Raw genomic sequence first — 26,329 nt, forward strand, 5'->3', positions numbered from 1 at the left:
AATCCTTCGACTCCAGGGCCCGTCAGCAACAAGATGGACAACAAGAGTCAACAAGGGAAGGAAGGCCGTTGAGCGTACAACGCTGAAGTCTCTGAAGAATAATGACCCAAGCAAGCATCTCTTCTGACACCAAAACGGATTCAAGGGATTCTGAAGCGCCAGTTGTCTTCACTGCAGGTCCCCTCTTTAATCTAAATGTGACACAAAAGCTTGTTCGTTTGTTGGAAAAGTTCTCGAAAAACTTCAAGCAGTTGATATATCTGCGGATTATGCTTTGTGTATTCTTTACAGCATATTCTTCAAAGGTTGCAAGGAATCATCAGGGCATTCTCAATGAAGCTAGGAAGGTTGCAAGATGGATGGAGGGAGTATCGAGAAAGCGTTCTACCCAGTCGGAAATTTATGTGCGGGCCTTACACGAAGAGGTAACATCGGACCATGTTAGATTTTCGCTGATTTGCCATACATGGCATTTCATATGGGCAAATATATACCGGAATTGAGGCACAACACGCATCATGAACGAATGGTAGAAAATGAAAAAAGATAGCAGTAATAAATACAGGGTGCGCCAGAATAACATACCACATTCCAAATTGTCACTGTACCAAAAAGCTGTAGCAGTCTGAAAACAGCTTGAATTGCAATATTTCTTCAATTCAACCTCCTGTCAGACTGCTACAGCTTTGACACAGTAACAATTTGAAATGTGGTAGGTTTTTTGGCGCACCCTGTAGGCGGAAGAGAATAAAAAAGGCATTTAAAACTTGATGCAACATATTACCACGAGGAAAGATTCTTTACAACGTTTGGCACAACTGTTTTCAAATACTTTTTTACTCAATGTCATCAAAGTGTCTGTGCTGGTACACTGCTGTCACTGCCACATGTAGACCTTTTTTCGGAAGCTTGGTTTGAGGTTGCCTCGTCTTATTTCACGACCACCACCATCCCAGTCAGTAACCCCAGCCAGGGTAACTTATTTCGTTTTCTATGCTTTCGATTGTTGCATTTTTAAACGATGTAATAAACTGCGCAACATACCTAATAAAACATAAATATAAATTAACTGATTTTAAACAGGTCTACGTTTGACACTTTTATAAACATATGCACAGTATATAACATTAATCTGCATATTACTTCTTTGTAATTTTAGAATTGTATATGCATTATATATAATAGGGACAAAAAAATACAATGAACTTACGTGTTAAAATTGTAAAGTTTGTGTTTTTTTAAACATTTCTTTGTTGACTGTCTCTTCTTATTGTGGACCGTAATGAACTTCTTTCAGTTAACATTTTACAGGATTATACGGACATAGCCAAAGTCAGACTGTGTGTAAAAAAATTGGGATGTGATGTTAGCGAGCAGACTTGTTTATGACAAACCTCGTTACCTCGATATTGACCAAGATGACATTCAACTTCATCTCGTTAGAGGCCGGTTGAAAATCAAAGTTTTTATTATTGCCAAAGAATCAACTTTTTTTTCAATATTTTTTGTGATTTGTGTTAAATGGTTTATTTGAGAAAGCGTGAAGAATGCCACATTTGTTTAACTTTTACCCACAAGTAAAATATTTACATGCAGTTTAATTACTGAAAAATACATTTGTATAGCACTTTATATTTTAATTGTGCGGTTTAGGCCTATAAAACCATTATTATTTGTACGAACAACTTTTAGTTTAAAGTGTTTTACAACTAACTCTTTTATCTTTCTACGAAATAGTAAAAATCAGCTATTTGCTATTGAAAAAGAGAACATTCAACCTAAATATATATTACTTGAATTAAACTAAACAGAGTTGTCAATGTTTTATTGCGTTTATTATTTAAACAATTCATTACTTAAACCAGGGGTGAACACCCTGCGGCCGTTGACTAGTACATGTTTAGGAAAATACAAGTGTTGGCGGCCGTTCATTGATACCAAATAGGAAATTCAAAAGTGGTATAACCGAATTTCCGTGTCTGTCTTTATTGTGTTTTATTAGTCCATTTGCACTATTTGTTACAGCATGTAATTGTAATATTGTGCACCGCGTTACTAAATAAGACATAAATGCTGGTGTATTTTAACAATATGGAAGGAAGTCCATTTCATTTGCGCTTCACGCGATTAGATCTTTTTTTAGTTTTGTATGGTTTCGCACGAGTTCGTTAGAGGACTTCATGTATGTTTACAATTAATTGGTTTATGACGCCACGTTATGACGTTAAAAATAGTATATAGGGGGGATTATCAATAGGGCCGTTACAGCTAAAGTATATCTAACAGATATTTCTGAATTTCGTTATTTAGGAACATCGAGATGCCAGTATCCTGCAGCGACATGTCCTCATACTGCACAGCCCGATTTTTCTGGTAGTCTACACATTTACGTACATAACATTTTCGTACAACGTTATAGGAAAGTCAGTAATAAATGTGTGCGATTTATCGTTTTACAAACGGTAGTTTACGTCCATACAAAATTTCCGTACAACGACGTTATAGGAAAGTCAGTAATAAATGTTTGTGTTGTACGTTTTTAGAAAGTCAGAATTGACGTAAGATATATGTGGTTTTAAAAACGATGCCGGGAGTCTACGCTTTACGACAAAAAAACGGTCCGGCAAAACGTTATTGGTAGTTTAAATTAGGGGCGTGCAACCTGCGGCCCGCACCACTAAAACATTCAGGTAACTTAAAATATTGAAACTTCCTGAAACTACAAAATGTGTTTTGGATGCTGTTGCTGAAAGTGAACTGAGCGCTGCAAAATTTGTTTCTTAGAATAACTTTAACTCTATGTAAACGCAAATTTTTCAATGTTTTATATAGCATGGCAGTGTTCTGGTCATTAGCACCGTAGAATATTTCACCTTAAAACCAAATATCCCCCTGAAACCGCCACTGTTTTCTTGGTAGTTTTACGTAGTGGGCAAATAGCTCTGAAAAGAGACTACTTTGGGCCGCAACAAAAAATTTGCCGACCACTGCACTAACAGGTAGACGACGAGATATTCAAGTGGCCCGTGGTCTAATCCGAACACACATACTTGGCCCGGCAGTATGAAAGGTTGCACGCCCCTGGTTTAAATAGTCCAATAAAAAACGCTTTCGCAACGGTAAATTGTTTGCTGGGATGCTCTACTCAAGCATGGAGACACCGTACAAGCAATAGAAATAGTCCAATGAAGAGCAACACGCATGATAACCGAAATAAAAGATAAACCTTACACCACTAGGTTGGAGGAAACCCGACTATTACGCTTGGAAATGAGAAGATTACGGACAGACCTGATAAAAGTTTGGAAAATTGTTTAATGAAAGAAGATTTTTTTAATACTTAGAAGCAACAACAAAAGTAAAAATCTTCAGTAAAATCTAATCGTAGAAAATACCAGGGGTACGAGATGCAGTGTGAAATTATGCGCTATTGTTTGTAAAGAATGCATAAAACTTTTTATTTATATGTCTACGACGAGTTGGTTTTGTACTATGATGCCATAGTGCTACCTACAGATGGATTGAGCTAACAAACGTCAGTTGCTGTAAACAGTTATTATTAGTGTTTGTGCGGTATATGAAAGAGAAAGAAGTACCTAGTGAAGAATTTCAATTTTGCGTTTTAAATTCCAGTTTAGTTGATATTTAAGAGTTGTTGCTGAGGCATAATAATTGTCCCAAAACTTAGAAAAAAAGTGGAATGGAACTGAGAGACCGACCGCCGCAGTGCATTTTATGCAGCAAAGTATTCGCAAATGCAAATCTCAAACCTTCAAGGCTTAATGAGCATTTCGATAATCGACATGGGGGTGAAAAGTCAGGAAATAATTTAAGTACTTTAAAGATCATAAGGGCACGTTTTCATCAGAATAGTAAAGCATGGATTTTTACCGATTGAGAAAAGCCATTGTTGCTAGCATCTATCAAGTTGCGTTTTTGTGTGCCAAAAATAATAAGCCACACACAGAAGAGTTAGTGAAAACCATGCGCAATGAAAATGGTAAAAACAGTACTGGGGACCCTGAGGCAGAAAAAAAATCATTAGTTCCAGGATTCGTGATATGAGCGAAGATATTTTGCAACAGGTGATTGCTGACATCAAATCCAGTCCTATCAAAGTGAGTCTACAGTTGGATGAGTCAGCAGACGTCAGTTGTTGTAGTCAGTTAGTTACTAGTTTTTGTGCGGTATGTGAAAGAGAAAGAAGTTCTGGAAGAATTTTTATTTTGTGAACCATTGACAACAACCACAAAGGCAATTGACGTATTCAATATCGTCAAGGAGTTGTTTTTGAAAAAAAAAAGACTTTTGACATGTGCGGTTCACTTTGCACCGATGGTGCCATGCTTGGAAATAAATCAGGCATCTTACATCACAGTCACACAATGTATGCTTTATACATCGTCATGCACTTGCAGCCAACATTACCAGAACAACTTAAAAATGTGTTATCAATTTCTGTGAGTAGTCAAATACATCAGAGGATGAATGCACACCGAGGTGAGGTGGCTTTCCCGTGGCAGAGTGCTTACTCGTGTGTTTTGTTGAACTACACAAAGAAATTGAGCGTTTTCTTGGACAGAAGGGCTGAGCATTGTAGAAATGAGGATATTTCATTTTGTCCCTGGCCTACTTGGCAGATATAATTCAGCCACCTAAACGGGTAAACATGATCATTGCCAGAGAGAAAGGGTATCTGCCTTTACTAACAAACTTTCAAATCTGGAAACGAATTACCTGTGGGAACTATGCAAATTTTCCAATTCAATAAATCAATTTCCTGAACATTGTGTGACTCAAATAAAAGAACACTTGCAGGGGCCCAGAGAATCTTTCCAAGGATACATAATTCCATCATGGAGAGGTTTCTGTTTCTCAGGGATGGATACAAGACCCATTTATTTTCAACCTATGTTGGTGATAATGACCAAATAAAAGATGACCTCATTGAAATGAAAGCTAGTAGTAAAATCATAGATGCCTTCTGGTGTGCACAACTTGACTCATTTCCCCTTGGGCAAAAAAAGTGTAGCGCTTTAGAAATCCTTGTGCCTTTTGCGACAACCTACTATGTGAAACGGGGTTCCTCAACTCTTGTAAACATCAAAACTAAGCCGAGAAATCGATTGGATCCAAGAGATGATATGCGTGTGTCTATCTTAAAGAAAGAACCTCTTTAAATATGATGATGATCATTTACGAAAAGCAACAGCAAAAAAGCCAAAAGCCATTAGTAAATTGTCTGATTGTTGAACTTACAAGAATGTTTTTAATCCATTTATGTATTCACAACACGTTTGATAAAATACACTATTGGTTTAATTTTTATTATTTTATTTACTTTCGACGTCCATTATAGACAGGGGGGGGGGGGGTACGAGCGCTAAAAAGGTTAAGAAGAACCACTGGTCTAGAGTCTAGACAAAGAGAAGCAGAGCATAGATTCCAACAAAAAAATCAGCTTCCAGACATTTGTTAGATAACAGTTTCCTTGGTTACTTGCTGAAATACCAGAGATGACCTGTGGAACAGTTTAACATTATTTTTTAGAATTGAGCAATAGTCTATCAGAATGTAAAGTGACTTTTCTCTGAACAACTGATACCAACTGATACATGTTAATTATGATGAACATTGAGGGGATACATCATCATTGTTCAAGAATTGATCAATCAATGGTGTTTTCTAACTACCTATTCTGTTTATATATATTTACATATACACATTCAATGGTCCAACAGTTTGTTGTAACTTAGTAAAGGTTTTGTTTTGATGCTGCTATATTATTAAGACAGCAGCACCGGCGAGGTAGGGAGCAGCAACTTTGTGCTCGTGTAAAACCTCCGATTGCGCACCAGTTTTTTGTTATAGTAGTGTTTTAAAACCATTTAGATCAGCAGGGGTGTCCAACTCAAACATGCCGGCGTGCCAAAGTTTAGTTTCGTAACCGAACCAGTTCTTTTTAATCATAAATGATTATTTTACAAGAACGTTAATTTAAACTTGAAAAAAAAAACTGTCTGGTCTCTCGGTCAGCTGACTTTTGTTTCTTCACACCAAGCTATAATATTATGTGAATGCTAGCCTCCATACAGTATAATGTTACTATATCAAAAGAAATTGTTGGTTGTCGTGATTGCCGCGATTGTTTTATATTGTGAACAAACAAATTGAGCTTTTATGGCAATTGGCTAAAAATAACAGTAGTATTGTTGGGGAAGAAGAAGGGCTTGCGTGCCGTTTGTTGGACACCCCAATTTTAATAAACCAAAAAAATTCTCCAAACCAATTCCTATATAATCATGTTGGGTTTTTAGTAAACTCTAATAGGATTTTAAAAATATGTTTAAGTTAAAACAAATGTGTAGCTAAAAGAGTGATAGATATTTTTCAATAACAATCTTCTAATATGGAAGATTTTCAACCGCTAGACGGGAGTCGATAGCTACAGCAATCTGAAGCGATGACGTCACATTCTTGTTTTTTTGTCCTCCAATCAAAGGCCCCTGTGGTTGCTTGCAGCCACCTCATAAACCTCCACAGCGCACACCTACATACAGTACTCTACGTCATGTCTGAAAATTTGTTTTTTTCCGCCAGCTTTGAACGCCCCGTGGTGTAGTGTCTCGTTCACCAGGTACCAACGGAACTTGATAATAAGCGGAACGCAGGTCGAGCGAACTAAAGAACTTATCTTAAGCGACTGTGTTTCTTGTTTACTAATTTATCTTCGGCAATGGATTGCATCCAACTGGGTGAACCTGTTTATGGTGAGAGAGTAGTCGACGACAAGTTTATTCTTGTAACCACGAGAGACCACTAGTACAGGCAGGAGCTCTCCAAGAAGATCGAGCAGGTTCGATAAAATCAGAATCCAAGAGACGCTTCATCTCACAGCATTGATAAACTTCCAGTCTTCTTTGCTATATCGACGAGAGCGTGCAGCTATGGGATGTACAACCTGGAAGCAAAAACTCAAACCCCCTAAGTCAGCGACGGCCAAAGAAAGGGGGGGGGGAGATTTCAGGGGTGCTTCCGGTCCACCCATGAAGGAAGAAACTAACCTCGAAAAGTCCTGACCGAGAACAACGTCTGCGCAAAGGTCATATAAAACACCAAAGGTTGGGAGGTGGTGGTTCTTTCCGAAGTAGCGATAGAGAGATGAGAGGAGGCCATGGGAATGAAGGAGTGGGGTCCGAAGGTGGTCTTCAGACGAATCTTAGTTGGACCGGAGCGGATTGCAAAGTCGCATCGACTAACGCAGTACCCAGACAGGAAGGAGCACCGGCCAGGAATGAGGGCGGAAGGTTGATCGGAAATCATGGGAGAACCAACGGCGGTCGGGGACGCGGGTCGTGAATTCACTGATTCACTCGGCGGAAGGAATTAGAATAACGACTCTGGCAGATTCACGAAAATTGTCCCCTTTTTCCACATTGGTAACAAGTAGCGTTACGTGCAGGACACGTCGCGCGGCTGCTGTGCTGCCCACCTCCGCAGAAATAGCACAAGTTACCTTTGGCTTTTAAGCTTCTGTCGACAGCTACCAGAGAAATAGGTTCGGAAGAAACGGCGGGAACAGACGCCACAGAAGGAATCGTCTTGCCCATCAAAACAGATTGCTGATGCGCTTTGGACAGGATTTCGGCAAGCTGAGAAAAAAGCCTTAGTTAAATCAAGATCTTCTATTTCCAAGAGACGTTGACGGAAAAATTCATTATAGAACTATTTAAAAACCAGAGCGCGAAAATAATTTAGTGGTGGCGTGGTTTAGTTCTTTTTTTTGTTGAATAATTAATTACTGTACTTCAAATTATAATGGATTTAATTAACTGTGGAAGCAGTGGTCAATATTGTGTCAAGTGAACTAAAGAATGAACCTGATAAGGAAACTCTGTCTGTGAAGCATTTCGACCTGAGTAAATGTTATTATATAAGTAGTGGTACTCTGGTGTTGTTCTTAATACCACAATCTATCATGGATTGCGGCCGTTTATGAAACATTTTTTGTTATTTAGAGAACAAAATTGATGGCCAAGCCTTCAATGTTGTTGTTGATCAGCTTCAAACATTGGTAACCAACAACACTACTTCCGAACATTTCAGTATAAAAAAAAGTGTTTATTAAATACGGTGCCATGTAATTCTGAAAGTGATAGTATGGATTGTTGATGACTCTTTTCCAATAGAACCTTGCAATGTTGGGTATTATGCCAAAAAACTTATTTGAACAGGAAATATTACTGAAAGAGGCAAGCGAGAAGTTACATATGAAAAGGTACTGTAATAATATCATTTTGCTGCACCCTTTTATAACTTAATTGTGTATGTATGCGCTACTGAAATGAGTTCAATACATTTGTTTTGTTTTAGGCACCCAACTAGAACTACCAGAAAATTAGCTGTGTTTGAATTTTTTACAATTGGGAAAGAGGCACCACTCGGATTAAAAGAAAAAGACCAAAGGTAATAACAACCTTAATAAACATTAATTTGTAATTCTAAAAGTAGGCTACAACTATTACTTCGTTGCAGGGATATTTTGGATAAGAAAAATCACACAAAAACAAATACACAAGCCAAACAACAGAGGCGGCTTCAAAACTGTATGTATTTCTATTTCGAGAAGGACAACAAATCCGGAACAGCAGTATCCACGACAACAGCTAAGGAAAGATTATATGTAGACGAAGCTGAGATATTTATTATGCAACACAAAACAAACGTACACATGCTTATGTTTTTATATATACCAGATTATTTTCTGTTGTTATTATGCCCCTTTGTCAGGTAAATGGCGTATTTAAAATATTGAAAAATAATAGGATACTCTGTAAATACAATTTTTTTTCTGCCTTAAACCGGAAGGAGCAGCTCCCCCATACAATGCTATGTGACTCATAAACTTTACAGAGCCAGTTTATGTTAATATTATGCTGCATTGCCTCAGACGCTGCTAAAAATTACCTACATTTAGAACAACGGCCATATTGACAAAACTAATTAGGCTCTGTTTTTTTGCAGATTTTACAAGAAGAATTTCTGAAACCAAGTAGCTTAAGAAGTAAGCGCTACAATGCTGAATTGATGACACAAATTTTTGTAATGGGCCTTTGTATACATCCATTGCTTTTTCTAAAGCGTCTACTTTTTATATTAATGTGGTTATGACTACTATTGCAGTGCCATCATAGAGGTAAAAATGTGTCTCGTAGTCACTTGTAGGGTTATTACGACGCGTCACAGTTAAAACACGACTTTGTGATTTATTTTCCACGGGGATATAACATTTTAAACAATGGAGCGTTCAATGTTGAGCTTACGTTCGTTTTCTAATTGACACCTCCGAAGGCTTAGGCGTGGAGCCCAAGGGCATAATATAGCAGCACGAATGGAATGCCCAAGCTGTAATACAAGAAAAAGTTTTGCGATCGTCCCAACGGATTAAGATAGGTAGTAATAAAATAAGATAACATTTTAATGCCCGTGGTTATTAGACTCTTCAAGGGTATATTTTTAAACTATTTAATTGTGTCAAACAACTTCATTAATATTGGTTGTCTCAAACATTCTTAAAATATGCTCGGAAAAAAGCATTAGATATACCGAGATTACGCACATTGTCCTAAAAAAACATGGATGCTTTTGTTAAACGATGTTATTGATTTCTAGTAATTTGTTAGGATCTTTTTGAAACCTGTAGTTTGGAAACCACGCTTTGTTAGTGTAAACAAATTGTTTTTTTTTATAGAATTGTAGAAGAATTTTCTCTTAGAGAAAAGGAGATCCAACGTCGACCTAGAAACTCTTTTCGAATTGATTTACCATTGGGCGTTCAAAGCATCGAAAATAGATATCCGCCGCCAAACTGCCCTCAAAACAGAATTACAGAGTGGCTAACTACTATGTTTATCGTTTTGTGTGTGTGTATGTGTATGCGACTCTATTCGAGCGTGCGTGTTTGTAAAAATTGAAGTTTTAAAAAAATTATGTTTTTCACAGATTTGTTAGCTACAAATGCGGCCACGTGGTCGCAATCGACGAATAATCCCTATTGTGGGGGTATTTGGGGGCATAGACATCGACACCAAGTGAGTTCATTTAATAACATCAACTCACCCTTATCACATGTTTGTTGCGATATCACTACATTTTTATTTATGATGTTCAAAATGCTTCATGCAAATTGTTGAGACACGGGACCGCAAAATTGCTTCTAATGTACATCCGCAAAAATCAGTTGTTTGTATGTTATAAAAAGATAAATATATTTCGCTATAAAGCATCATCAGTATCTAAAAACACAACACAACATAAATCAAGAAGTACGCTATAAAAACCTAAACCAACTGTTCTAGGCAAGTGGTGCGCTATGCAAGCCGCAACTGCTGCAACTAAATGACGATGCAATCACAGATAAGACAGATAAAAGCGCGCCATGAGGTGGAAAATAAAAGAGAGAGAAAACTAAACAAACAAAAGTAAAACAGCAAATTAAAAAACTCTATTTAAAACGAAGTAAAATCATTTTTTGGATGTTTATGCTCGCATTTATAAAGTCAAGCCATTGCACAATTGCACATCGGGTTGCTCTACAAAAGTCACTTAAAAACAATCACTTAAATGTGGGCAAAAAAGGTTTTCCACGTCCCGAATTTTTAGTTTGGTCAACATATTGTTGATTACATATAACACAAGACACCACGTAAATACCGGTACTTTGGTTGCTATATAAATTTAACTGCAAGACTATGTAAGTAGTATTAAAAAAAGCTAAATAGGCAAAATGCAGGTGTAATTTGAACAGTATATTTGGAAAAGTAACCTTTCAAGTGCGATGATGTCCCGTTTCAAAATGGTTGGCTGAAGGATCGGCACGTAACTGTTGGCGCTGTTAAGCTGCGCGGGAATCTGCTGTTCTCGGAGGCGAGTCGGGCTGAGGCACGAAGCGGGCGACGGGACTGTACCGGACTGGGCGAACGCCTGCTCTCACGGGCGGGCGTGAGCCTGGACCTGTGTCGGTCACTCTGCTCGTGGACTGCCGCAGCTACGTGGGCCTCGGCTCACTTCGGCCGGCGGCCAACTTAGAACTGGTGCGGACCGGGGGAATCCGACATTGCGATGGCCGTGCGTCACCTGCCTGGTGTTGACGCAATGTGATTTTTGCCCAGTGCTCTGAATGTCAAAGTGAAGAAATTCAACCAAGCGCGGGTAAACGGCGGGAGTAGTCTGCCGGTGGGCGAGATGGGTTGGAAGCCAAATCGTCCTAAGGTTCTCGAAAATTTTCTGCGCATTATAGACTCCTGGCGCGAAATAGAGACTACTTGAGGGAGTAGAGATGGTTGGATTATGCATAGGATAGCCAAGCGCAGCCTTCACGGGGCGGTCTGTGTAAGTAGCCACTTGTGGTGAAACTAATAGCGCTGAAAGATCGAAGCAGCTCGCTGCTGAAAAGGTCAAATTGCCCACCCAAGTGGATCGTGCGCAGAGAGGCAATTATAATGATAAGAACGTGAAGTGAGCAAAGCGCACGTGCTTTTATAAGCAGACAAACTGAATAATGAAAAAACGAATTAAAACAAATAACGAGGGGGCGGCTGGACGTAATGTCCCTGCCCTGAACAACCAGAAAGCGGAACGGAAAGGGTTACCTTTCGATGTAGGAAATGCGATCGCCCGTGTAAATCCGCGAGTGGGCGGAGGGTTCATGAACGATACAGGCACGACGCGGCCTTCCATGAGTCTGCGATGCCGACGTATTCGCGACAAAGGTGGGGTCACGATGAGCTTTGGAGAATGTGGCGCTGGCAGAAGTCTCACTTCTGGCCGGCAAAGTAACGAATATAAATGCAGAACTATGGTCTCAAATGGAAGAACGCTCGTTGAATGCGGTTAAGGGGATAAGGCGTAAGAGCCCGGTTTACCAGCGGATGCTGGCGGGATTACTTTGGTCCTTGGACGCTAAGCCAAAGGAGACGAGCGGTCCAAGTAATGACTTAGAAAGAGGCAATAAAGCCGGGGCGGAATGGAGTGATGCGCTTCGAGAAGCCATTGCAACAGGAAATGCCGGGAGGGCCTATGGCTTTCCCGGAGGAGTCCCGAGATCGTGTCCCTCGGATATACAGGACGTGGTAAACAGTATTCGCTGAGTGGTTTCCCCCAAAACCCTCAAAGGTCCGTACGAAGCATCGCTACTGCGAACCCAAAGGGTCGAAGAGGAAAGTGCGTAGGCAGAGAGAGGTACGTACGCACGGTTGCAACGATTAATCAACGCAACCGGACTGAGGCAGTACGCCAGGCGATATCTGGCGATTGGAAGTCGGACAAAGGAAATGCCGACGGGAGATGCACCCCTTTTTGGAGGGATGTTTTCGGCAAGGAGTCTAAGAGTGACGGGAGAAGCGTGAAACCGCCCAAACAGGTGCGATCGCGCCTATAGCAGAGGTAGAGAGGTAGCGAGTTGCTTACGCAGTATGAGGGACACTGCAGCGGGGCCGGACGGCATTACGGTGGCCGACCTCCGAAAAAGATCAACGAAAAGCATGGCGGCTCACTTCAACGTGTGGCTATGGGCCAAGAGAACGCCAGAGTCCATACAGAAGGCGCGCACTATCCTAATCCCTAAGACTCCCGGAGCCGAATACCCGGCGCAGTTCCGTCCGATCACGATTGCGAGTGTTGTCCTGAGACTGTATCACCGTATCCTTGCGCGGAGGCTGGCAACCTCCGTGCCGTTGAGTTCAAGCCAACGAGGCTTTGTGTCCACTGATGGTACGTTCGAGAACGTCACGATTTTGAAAAGCATTATTGCTGAAAGTAAGCGGCTAAGACAACCGGGTATCAGTCGCATTTATTGATGTCAGAAAAGCCTTCGATTCCGTGTCACATAATAGCGTGATATCGCGGGAAAACGTCTGGGCATACCGCCGTCAATGCTCGATTATATCGAACATATGAACGCGGGAGCCCGGACAACTCTTCCCGGCAAGAACGGAAGCGATGTGTCGGTGCCAGTACGGAGAGGTGTCAGACAAGGGGAATCCCCTGTCGGGTATCCTGTTTAACTGTGTCATTGACTGGGCTATCGCCCAAGTAGATCCAAATTTTGGTTTCCCCCTTACGGGGAATTGTAGGGTGTCGACCCTTGCATTTGCGGACGACCTTGTTGTTGTCGCGGGCTCTCCAATGGGCCTTCAGAGTAATCTGGATGTGATAATTGATCACCTTAGTCTGTCTGGGTTGGGCGTTAATGAACAAAAGTCGGCTTGTTTCCATATCAAAAAGGATGGGAAGCATAAACGCTGGCTAGTAGACGCATCAGAAAGAACGAGCGTCTGCGGGAAATTGCTACCCGCACTAAGCATTGCTGGAACGTATAAGTACCTGGGTTTGAGATTTGGTCCTGGAAAGGTTGTCCCGAGGTTGCATAAACGGTTAGCGAGTTCGCTGGCTAACTTGACAGCAGCCCCTTTGAAGCCCCAGCAGAGGCTCCACGGGCTCACGAGCACCGGAATCCCGTCTCTTTTTCATGAGGCAGTGCTTGAGAAGCACACTGACAAGTATTTGACTTACCTTGATCGCACAATACGAAAGAGCGTGTCAAATAGGGGTGTCGGCAGGAGGCCTAGGCGTGCCGAGTCTCGCGGTGATGGTGCCGCTAATGAGACTGCGGCGGTACACCAAACTTATCGGCAGTGACAATCCTGAGTTGCGGGCAGTGGCAAGCCTGCGGAGCGTCACAAAGGAGTTGGAGAAACTCGGTTCCTCAGTTAAAGTAATGGGAAAGCCCGTGAGTACGTCACGTGAAGCTAACGACGCTTGGGTGGAGAAATTGACAGCCTCTTGCGATGATGGTAAGGGATTGAGGTGGGCGGGTGATGTCCCGTTCCAAAATGAATGGGTAAAGGATCGATTTGTAAAGCTCTCCGGAGCTAACTTTATAGGCGCTGTGCAGCTGCGCGGAAACCTGGTATATTCACCAGTAAGAGCGAGCCGCTGGAAGGGGACCAGTGAAGTGATGTGCGAGGTGTGTGGGGATCGGCCGGCAACCGCTGCCCACATGCTCCAGGTGTGCCCGAAGACGCACACCATGAGAATCGCGAGGCACGACAGCGTACTGAGGTTGGTGGAGCGAGAGGCCCTTAACAACGGCTATGAATCGATCTGGGCCCCATCCATACGGAAGGTCAGCACCATGCTGAAGCCCGATCTTGTGTTAACGAGGGAAGGGTCGTCGTTTGTGGTGGACGCGACCGTCGTCAGTGATCAAGCTACGTTGGACCGAGAGCATAAGGAAAAAGTCCGGAAATACCGGTGTCCCGAAGTGAGCGAATGGGTTAAGTAAGACCAAAGAGCGAGCGAGTTGAATACTCGAGCTTAACATTGAATTGGCGGGGATGCTGGTCAGGGCAATCGGCGACATTCGTTGTCGATACCCTGGGACTAAGTAAAAGGGTTAATACCAATGGTATCGGCAGTAACGGTGGAGAAGGGGTTCCAAACGTGGCTACACTGGCGGCGATCAACATACCGCCGCGGGCGACCGCCTAGAACTTAAGATCTCAAGTTGTTGAGGTTTGTTAAGAACGAAAAAGGAATAAAGTGGTTAGAGCGCCACAAGTAGCAGGGATCGCATGGAACATTGAAAGGTGGAAGACGCTGAAATATTGCGGACTGAGGTTGCCCTTGAAGTGAAGCTCTATGAGTAGCGTATTGTATATGTAAATAATGTGATGGCAGAATTCCCGTCCCGGAAAACGAGCATCCCACGTTGGAAGGATTCCGACGGGCCGGCAGGCCTTATGATCTTGGCAGGTGCATGGGGTGACGAATGGATGGTAGGGGATAGTGGCCACGGCAAGGCTGCCGAAGATCAAGTCGAAACGTTAGGAGTCACTCCCTTTGGGGTATGACATCCGCATGAACAAGAAAATAGCCAAATGCCTCGTCTAATTAGTGACGCGCATGAATGGATTAACGAGATTCCCGCTGTCCCTACTATCTAGCGAAACCACAGCCAAGGGAACGGGGCTTGGCAGAATTAGCGGGGAAAGAAGACCCTGTTGAGCTTGACTCTAGTCCGACTTTGTGAAGAGACATGGAGGTGTAGATAAGTGGGAGTTCTTCGGGCCGCCGGTGAGGAAATACCACTACTCCCATCGTTTTTTTACTTATTCAGTAAAGCGGGGAGCGACCTTCGGGTCACGGTTCTAGCCTTAAGCGCGGCGCTCTCGGGTGCCGCGCGATCCGCTCTGAAGACCGTGTCAGGCGGGGAGTTTGACTGGGGCGGTACATCTGTCAAAGAGTAACGCAGGTGTCCTAAGGTGAGCTTCAGTGAGGACGGAAACCTCGCGTAGAGCAAAAGGGCAAAAGCTCGCTTGATTTTGATTTTCAGTATGAATACAGACCGCGAAAGCGTGGCCTATCGATCCTTTTGAACTTGAGAGTTACGACTGAATATGCGGCGCTGGTTACGATTACCTAAAGACACGCCACTGGCATATTTCCATGCAAGTGTGGCGGAAAGGGGATTGGGGAGATGATCCCCAGCCTCGCGGTGACTGCACCGCTGTTGCGATTGAGGCGACTGGTTAAGTTGATCAGCAGTAGTAGAGGAACTCGGGTCTTCAGTTAGAGTGGGGGAGAAGCTCGTGGGTTCAGCACGTGAAGCCAAGGACGCGTGGTGTCAGTCGTTGATTGGCTCATGCGATGGAAAAGGACTGGAAAGTGCGATGATGTCCCGTTCCAAAATGGTTGGTTGAAGGATCGGCACGTAAGGCTCTCAGGAGCCAACTTTATTGGCGCTGTTAAGCTGCTGCTGTTCTCAGAGGCGAGAGCAAATCGCTGGAAGGGGGGCGACGCGATGTGTGAGGTCTGCGGGAATAAAAGAGCGAGTACCGCACACCTGTTGCAGGTGTGTGCCCGAGAAGACGCACACCCTGAGGATCGCACCAAAAACGGCCGAGTATTGGCGGGGGTGCTGGTCTGGAAAGTCGGCAGCGCTTGTCGTCGAAACCCTGCAAATGAGAAAAACCATGTTGCCTGTGATCTCGGCCATAGTAGCCGAGCGCGGATTCCAGATGTGGGTCCACTGGCGGCGATCGACGTTTCGCCCCGGAAGACCACCCCGGGCGCCGATCCCGTAGATAACCAGAATTGAAAGGATAAACAATGGCAGTGAAGAACCGGAGTTGAAAGAACAAACAATGGCAGTGGATTCGTGTGAAGTAGTGAAGGATAAATCGCAGGTGCCGCTGATGGGTGCATTTGAAGGCAGTGAACCTGGTTGGACTGATGAGCCCCAGAAACGGAACCACGGAAATGATGACAATGGCAATTCTCCAACCCGCCGCTGGAGACGAGTGTCTCGCGTCGGAAGGAAATAGGTTGGGATTATGTCAAGCCTAATGAATGACTGGATGGAGCGGGCGGTGACCACGGCAAAGCTGCCGAAGATCAAGCTGAATCGTTAGGGGAGCCACTCCCTTTGGGGTTTGACCTCCGTTAAGAACATTAAACTAGCCAAATGCCTCGTCATCTAATTAGTGACGCGCATGAACGGATTAACGAGATTCCCGCTGTCACTATCTATCATCTAGCGAAACCACAACCAAGGGAACGGGCTTGGTAGAATTAGCGGGAAAGAAGACCCCTCCTGTTGAGCTTGACTCTAGTCCGACTTGACTAGGAAAAACAGATTGATAGGGTTTGCAAGAATAGTGAAAATCTTACCAGGGAAATGACGTTAGATTTCAATAGCACACACACCAAATATTGATATTTGATAGCAAAATATAAAGAAGCTTGGGTTGATCTGCAAAAGTACACAAACAAAGATTTCAGCTTCAGAATAGTTCAGTTCAAAGCCTAAAAAGTGACTTGTTTTAAAAAAAACTCTTATTACGATATGACAAGTATTTTAGAAAATAACATATAACAATTTTAGTGACATAATTATTATTTTTCAGGTTTGGAAAAAAACATAATTAAATGGGATGAAATTAACCAACACGCCCTACATAATTTGCAAGACAACAAAACTGGAATAAGAATTGTAACATAAAACGCCTCAACATGTAAGTGCTTTTCAATAGATGTTTGGAATCAATGTTTTTGTATAGCGGTTTCAAATACTTTTTATAATTTTTACCAAGTTGTTAGAACATGATGTTAGCCAGACAAAAAATGATAGTTTAGGGGTAAAAAAAGGGCTGTCAGGCCAATATCAAATTATGGAAGTTTTGAAATTTCCAGAACACAAAGTGGATTGTTTTTGGAGTTTTGGATATTTTATGCGAAAGTTTTCTTTTACGATTTTAAGACAACAACTGCTAATGCAAAAACAAGAGCTTCAGCAAGCGCAGAGATTAAAAAAAAAACTAAAAAGTGAAAATTCGAGTATTAATGTGTTTTCGTGTGGGGTGGTATTTCCAATTGAAAATGATCATTCAGGACTGTCATTGGAGAGGTAAAAACAATCTATTACAACTTTAACCCATAAAACATTGAAAAACTTAAGAGCCACATAAATCAACATTTGAAGTTACCTTATTCTGCAAAAAAATCAATGAAATGGTGGAGGACGGGATTTGCCGCATTCCAGAAATAAAGCGTGGTTTGGTATCGTTTGTCATACATGAGATGTTTAAGAATCAGACACCTCCAAGCTATGACAACAGGCGTTTTTTCCCACAAAGAGAGATGGATATCCGAAACCATTACTATCAAGCTTCTGCTAAGCACAAGCTTAGTCGCATTGACCAATCAAACATGAAGGCAATCATTGAAAGTGCGCAGGTAAATCGCGATTTTTTTAATCATAATTTTTTTATTATTTTAATATAACATAAATTAAAGGTGTTGGTCAGTGTGTGCATGGAGAAGAAGATGAAGTGGACGACAATAATGCCCCTGTCATCAACTGTGAGCAAACTCTTTTGTTTGTCCATCAGGTTGCTTGGAGGCTTCTCCAGCGCTACGGGCAAAACATGTTGGCTATAGAGTGTGGTTGGCATATGTCTTAAAACGAAGTTCGAATTTCAAATCGCAAAATTGAAGTTAGTAGAATAGTTTGCTCTAGAATACCAATTAAAAGGGGGTTAAGGTGCTATTCTCAGAAACGCGAAAACGAATTACACCGCCTAGTCCACATTAGATGGTAAGGAGCGGAGCATCGTTGACTGTTTTGCAGTAGAAAGAAGGACACGACTAACGTTGCAGTAAAAGCGAATGCGTTGACTGGCCAGTTAACGAGCAGGATGCAGGGAAAGGAAATATACCAGAACGACCTAAACAGGCATTTAGCACACGCACAACGAACACAGTAAATAACAAATACAGACGGTGGGACTACACACAAGTAACTACTGTTTACACAGTTTTCCGGCATATATTATTTACACAAAATATGTAAAATTATTACTTCGAATCTTCGATCAAATACCCCAAACATGTAAACTTTAACTGCAACCCAGTAAATAATAACTTGTTTGTAGTAACCCTAGTATTAATTTACTTGGCAAATATAGCATTGTGATAAGGTGATGTATTTAAAATTGTTCAATGAAAAAACAATGGAAATCAAGAAGACAGTGTTTATTAACAAGGGTACAACAATATAACACAATTTACTCCAAATCCTTGGGGTGACTATAGAAGTTTTTATGTAAAAAGTAATTTCATATTAGTGGCAACTAGCTACTTGTCATGTCATTATATCAAAGTCAGACTACATATTTTTTTTTTTTATTTATAAAAGTGAAAGGATAACTAGACAAGTATTTTTGCCAATACAACTACTGATTAACAAGCTCAATACATTTGAATAAATTCCATTGTTAATCAATCTAGCTTGTTTAGGAAATTGCAAATTAAAAACTAAGTAGCTGCAAAACCAACTGCTACAGCTTCTTGAAGAGATCCAACCTCCTTTTTTCTATTATCACGTGAAAAGAAACCATAGTTGAAGGTGAAATACCTAAAAACTAAGTTGGGTAACAATAATATGTTTTTGTATAAATAGGAGAATATGTTTACCTTGTAGAATGAATAAAATGGGCGAGAAGATCAAAATTTCAGATACTTCAGACTCCTACAACATTGTACTTTTGTCAGTCATAAATTGTAAACAAAATATTCTAAAAATTGCAATATTTTCATTGAATTTACAAAGACATCGAAACAGATGAGTTTCAGTTTAACTCTAGACCAGGGTTTTATGATAAACACGTAACACCCCCCCTGGGGGGCCACCGGCATAATCGTCCAGCTAGATATTGCGAAAACAAAAGTGTCACTGTTTTCAAAATTTGCCAGTTAACTTAATTTTGTTTTTATTATGCCTGTAAACCTTTCTTGTTACATTTTTCTGACGGATGTTTAAAGTAGAATATCGAGTCAAAGTCCTTTTTATTCGTCTTATCGTGGAAAGTTAGTACCTAATTGGTCGTTCGCGTAAAGTACGCTACCGGGTTATTCAAAACGTCATTTTTAGGCTAAACATTCGGCGGTTTATGCAGCTTATTTGTCAAGTAGGGTGCTAATAGTAACGCATTACGAATGTAGTGACATTGCTTGGCCTCAGTACAAAACAGAGATGAAATAACTAGTAAGTCAGGTTAAATTAAAATGACTTATTTGTTAAAGACTATTATATTTTTTTCGTGACACAAGTTTTAAATAAGTATAAGCAGCAATTAATTCGATAAAGTTGTTTGCTTCGGATAATTTTATTCCTGAAAAACTTCACTCTTGTTCTATGCCGCAAACTGCCCTAATAATATAGATGGCTTGATAAACATTTTTAAATTGTTTAATACAAAAGGAACTTTTTACATTGCATCATATTCGTATCAGAATGTATCACGTTAGAGATAGCGACAGGTTACTACTGTTGCAGAACAACGTGTATTATAAAAAGTGCTAATTAATAGTTTTAAAAACGAAAATTCCATTTTGAAAGTGTTTCTTTAATAAGCAGCTGGGGTTGTAGATTGAAGAGAAAATATTTCATATCCGGCTGTACCTCCTACATATTTGGATGCGTCTGTTTGGCTAGCAAAATATTTTTCTGTGGTTCCTTAAGCTCTGTCAACAAAAATCTAATCCTTTTGCTGGTGCTTTGTCGGGCGATGTTTTCTTTCTTTTCACTCCACTGCTTTTTCTAACATTTTCTACTCTGTTCTCTAAATGATCTGTCAATTGCTGTTAAATATCTGTAGCAAGGCGTCGGCCGTTTCCCTTCTTGTCCCAGGAATTCCAACTCTTCTTCACAACACTTTAAAATAATTGTATGCCCCGCAAGAATAGAAGATGTTTTAATACTACTGCCAGTGACTACTACTGACTCAGCTCTGGGAAACTAGAAAATGGTAATGTCGATGCATTGAGGTTGAAGCACCTTAAAAGCAAAACATGAACATCACAGTTTGATATGAGTACGGTAAGTTTTGGTCAGATAAGATTACAAAAAAAACAATAGAGGGGTTTTAAACAATGGGGCATAAAAGCTTCGCATGCGGATGACAATAGAAAACAAATAATTTATATAAAATTTAAAAATAAAGAACAATTGTTTTTAACAGTACTTTCAGCTGTAACTGAAAATTATTTGTTGATGCCAATCAAATCATCTTTTTACTCAGCAATACAAATTTTGTTTTCATGTTTTATATTTTGAGTTACAGTTCTTTGCTTCTCAAACTTACAGATATTGCTTATTTACGTTTTTCAAACACTTTCATAAAGTATTTTACTATGTACTCAGGGTTTTATTGAACTTGCTTTTGTAGCTGAATTACAAGTTCTTTAAGATTTTCAGGTGCATATAAAACGTGAATGATTGATTGGAGATGCAAGTGTATGTTATATAATTATATGGCCCAATTGCAGACCTGCCACGATTGCTCGTAAATTAACACGAATATGTTAGTTGCATTCCGTAAACACGCCTCCGCTAATCGATGGCCAGGCGTGTGTACAAAAGCCTAACGAGACGGCATCTTAATGGAATCTACTGAACGTAACTGGAACTGACTGGATCTCAATTTAACCAACTGAAATAATGTAACAGACAGACTTTATTATGCTGGACTGTGTTAGTACATTAAGTTATTCCTGTAAGTTGATTGCCGTTCTGATGTTATACAATAAACTCAGATCCGTTTAATACCTTGCTGTGGCTATTAGAACACGCAATCTTTCAAGCAACCTTCAAGTCAACTCAACAAATGATGCCGGTTTCAATCATAGCAGAAATCAGTATCAGTCTTCTACTTATCTGCACAAGTCTTTGTACTGTGTGCAGTAAAATCAAATTGCCATCATACCACTGGGTGATTTTCTTTAAACCTCTTAACCATTGGCGACAAAATAACAACAACAAGATAGTTTACCAAACATTAGTAGAAAAAACATGTGCTTAATTACAACCGACTCCAATCATTCCAGTGAAGGCACAAAATGGTTAATATAAAAAAAAATTCTACACAGGATGAGATTAACTGAAAAAAAAAATTGAAGCTATAGTAGATGGGTGGCTATGCAGAATCACATAATTCAATTAAAAGGTAAAAAACAACGTACTTAAAAGATTGTGTGTTGCCCATCTTTTTTTAGCGAGCCACCGTTCAGGAAAATATATATGTTAAATGTGTATTTTTTATTGCAATACTGTTGTAAGCCTTAAAATCCAAAGTTAACGGTTTTAATAAAAATTGTTACCTTGATAACTTTTCACGCTTAGCTGTCAAGACTGATGCTGGTTCACATTTATTGCGTAGCTGCGACATGGTTAAGTCAAGGTAAAGGGGTAGCTCAGCACAAACACGCGTTTATAAATGAACAATTGCGAAATAGGAAAAAGGCGATCTGCACGCTTCGATGAACGTGGATGTACATCGGTAGGTTCGCTACAGTTTTACCCTTTGAGGTAGAAATATAGTTTTGTTTAGTTGAGCGCCTCTGCTGTTTTTTGCTTGTGTATTTACGATGTGTGAATATTTTTCTGTCGCGAATCTCTACAAAACATTCATTAAAGTTACCCTTAGCTCTCCACCTTTGTTAAAATCCGAGCGATAAACTCAAACAAAGCTGAAATAGTTATCCTAGCTGAATGCCTAAAACAATAATTATGTGTATTGAACACACTTACTGCATTGTTATTCTGTGTATTTCGGTAGTAAAGATTCTTGTTCGAACAGACTACAAGAAAGCCGATTAACAAGCGTTTTGCATTCTATTTATGAAGTAAAGGTTATTTAAACTGCCTAAACTATAACTTGAAGGGCAAAAAACAGGGGACCAGAAGGGGGAATAGCCCGCCGCGCAAGCGTTCATTGCTAAACAAGGTTGAATGGCGACCGTTCGCGCCACAAATTATTTAAAATTAACTTATTTGCTTTCTGGCATTTTATTTAAAAGGTAAAAAACTGAAAAAAAAACACTTGTTTGTTCTCTACTACATTTGCCGTTTACAGTATTTTGTCCCGTTGAATGAACAGATGCTGCTTATTGCAATAGTTTTCAGAATGCGTTAAACACAGCTACTACTACAACGCAAGCCGGGAATTGATAAAATGACATAGAGTTGCGAATTACAATCAGTCTTTTTATTGCGTAACCAAACAAGAAAAACGAAAAATAAACAAAGTAAATGTAACGTTAAAGCAATATAAAAGATTTACAAGGTTTAGAATTGCACGCAGTGAATTTCTTAATGTAAAAGGGCTAGAGATTTAGGAAATTTAAGCGGTGGGTGTTTTGCAGCCTTAGGTTGTGCTCGGGCAGCCTTTCTTTCGACCAGCCACTGCTCTCGGGGACTTTCACGCTCGGACAGTAGGAGACCGTAATATTGGGAGTGGCCAGTATCCATTGTGGGAGGCTGCCGGGGTGTTGCAACAACTTTGACGGGCGGCGCAGCAGCGAACAAGCCTTTTGCGCCTTAGATAAAGCCTGCTCTCTTTTCCTTCTGCGGTACATGGTTGTTCTAGACATGTTTCGGTCACAAAGCCTGGAGGCGACATCGGGCTGGACCAAGCGTTGCTGAAAGTGCATTGGTCTTTTGTCGAATTCGTCAAGGGTATTCCAGAGAAGTTGAATTTTCTGCCCATCATTCTGTCCCACTGTCTGACCAAGCCACCACCTTAAGCCAGACCATCAACAGACTCATCATCTGAAAGTTTTTCCTGGAATATGGTGCTAAGTTAGCTGTGAGTAATATTGAAATCTACGGTACCTCAAACTTGGCTTCATATCACTCCGGGCACATCTACATAGTCCAGGTCGGTCTCAGAAGGGCTGTCTTCATCATGTTCTTCTTCCAGGTCCGAGGCAAAACCTTCATCAGTGTCCCCTCCACGTTTGACATAGAAATATCTTACTGTGCCAACAGATGGCATTTGGTGAGCGGGAAGGATGGTTTTGCCCAGCATTGTTTGGAACAGAAGATTGTTGCCAACATTTTGCAACTGGACATCATAAAGCCGCAATGCTGGCAGACAGCCGATCCGGCATTCAAGCGGGTAATTCCTTCCATAAGCTAGTTATAAAGGCATCAGATGCATCAGCTAGAAAAATGATATCTTCTTATTACGAACCTGGTATAAAACGATTTAAATGAAAACTCTCCACTCTGCAACAGCGGACGACAGGCAGTGTAATTCCACCCTTTTCAATTTTACCAATCAGCATATATAGCCTAAAGTGAGAAGTTAGGAGAGAGGGTCTTGGATGCACCCACTCCACATGCCTCCTCTGTTCGTTCCAAATGTCAAACATCCTGTTTAAATATTGGAACACTAAGCAATCCGTAGCAGAGGACAGCTAAAAAGTTGCCACCAAAATTTAACAATGACATACTCTAATTGGATGGTGCCGGCTGTTTGCTCACATGGACATTGAAAACAGAAAAAGCAGATGAAAGCATATGCTGCCTATACAAATAATATGACTGATTATATTGCACGATATGAAACTACTTAACTACTATATTGTTGGCCCTGCAGCATGTTAACCAAAGCGCGTGCCTTGTGCCTTTTTCGTGTGATTTTGTGTTTGTGTCCCGCACGTGGCAACTGCGGTCTGACCGAATACAAGCTTGTCACTACAATATTAGCATTTAAATTACTGAATGATGCTAACTAATCTAAGGCCAAGTGAAAGAAGGCAGTTGGCTCTCACAGTGGGTAATGACTTGCAATATAGTAGTCTGCTTAAAAGTGTTTGTCATAATGCAGAATCTTTTCCGTCTATTAAACAAGAGTCTTATAGTGGCGCAAAGTTTTTTGTAAAGAAAAATAACCAACTCCTCTTGATAAATCTGGCCGTCCAACCAGATGTAGAATTTGCGATTCTATTATGCATGGCACCCCGACTGTCCGTCCACATAAAGATTTTTAAAAATTATACAGCAGACGATAAATGTGAAGAAGTTTAGATAAGGCTAACCCAACTTGTCATCTAATACTATGTTTGTTATGGAGTGCCATATTGGGGACATCGCTTGTACTAAAGCAGTATGTGGAGAAATGTGGTGCAATTGTTATTGTAAATATTTGTCTGACGACTCCGAAATAAAGTTCAAATGTATGAATAAGGAAATGTATCATTAAAAAGGGCTTTGACGCTTGATTTGTTTTGTAAATCTTTACAAGTTCACTTAACAAGTATCAAAATTCAACATTAAATTTTTATACCTTTCGGTAGCCTTACCAGTTCTACTCGACACCTTTGCAGTACAAATGCACCATCAGAGTATGCAAAATGTTTCTCTTTTTTGATACCGATTAGCACAAAGATGATTCAGACTAATGCGTTTGAGTTGTTGGGAGCGTTTTCTGAGGGAGCTGCATCCTCACTTGAATCTTCAGGGTCATCATGTGTAGTGGTTAAACGCCTTGATCAATTGATATTTTGGTTTTGGGTGTTATGTTAAGGGTTCTAACATTTCAATAACACAATTCATAGTTATCATTTTGTGTGGTCGGCAGTCGGCTGCATGTTCGCGTCTTAGGGAGACACAGACATAGCAAAGTAGCTCATTTTGCTCGGCTCGCTAAATAAAGTCGTGTGGACAAAAAGTCTCCTCGCATCTCAAGCGAGCGCCGTCGCAAACCGGTTACAAGGCGTTTGTTACCAATTCTGGACCGATAAATGTCGCTACATATTTTGTTCCTGTGTATAAAAAAAGAGGGAAAAGAGTAATTTAATTTCAATCCTTATAAGTCAAGGGGACGACCAGCGCTTTGGTGTACACAATAGGCTCAAGGCAAAAAAACATAACATGTTATGAAATTTATTGTAACCGAACGTGTGCAACGTTCCAAGTTAAAACTTTTAGCAGTATACTCAACCACGCAAAATTTAGACGGAGTTCGCAAAACATCGCAGTTGTCGCATTTTGAACACTAAGCAGATTTACGCAGACTTGGACAACTAGATTTATTTTAGCTTTTTAAAATTAGATTAGAATTAAAATTAGAGCATTTCAGTTTTTCCAAATTAGATTAGAATTAGGTCATTTTGAGTTTTCTCAAATTAGATTAGAATTAGAATTACCGAATTCTTAAAAAACGAATTTGAACTAGAATTTAAACTAAAATTACGTTTTATTATTTACAATCAATTGCATTTAAATCGAGAAGTATTTTAATAGGAATGTGCATGTCAATTATGTGTGTGCTAATTTTTAAGCATTTTAGCATATAGCAGAGACTAAAAATGTCGTTGGACAAAGTAGGATTTTTGGTAAAATCCGAATTAAGTTAGATTAGAATTAGAATTAGCCGCATTTTTCTCTAATTTTTTGAATTAGAAAACTAGAATTATCTAGTTGTCCAAGTCTGCCACATGGGTCGTATACTAAACATACTTTGAAAAAACATCAGGAAACCTACACGTATATCGTACAACAAGCCTTCCCAGCAATGTTGTGATGTTGATTGAGGCCAAACTCTAATGACTTCTTTAATGTGTTTAACCACGCAATACTCTAAACAAATTGCTGCTAGAACCTGAAGTTTTACGTTTTGCTCAAGTTTTTTTTAAATCATCGGCTTGAAGACTTTTCTTTAGTGCCCCCTTTCAGACACAAAACTGCAAAGAAATAAACACGCCATTCCGCTTTTAAATTATTGCCGCTTCACACATGCTTCAGGCGGTTAGGATGATTATGGCCAGTGGCTGCTTTTATAGTATATACTAGACGTAATACCCGGCGTTGCCCAAGGTTAAATAGAGAATATTTACCTGAATTTTATCTGGTTACTGTGGCTCTTTGCAAGCCTAAGTTAACCGATTTTAGACCCACGATATGACATGATTTGATATTTTT

This window comes from Ascidiella aspersa, chromosome 5 (assembly GCF_963924565.1).
Source record: "Ascidiella aspersa chromosome 5, kaAscAspe10.2, whole genome shotgun sequence".
Lineage (NCBI taxonomy): Eukaryota > Metazoa > Chordata > Ascidiacea > Phlebobranchia > Ascidiidae > Ascidiella > Ascidiella aspersa.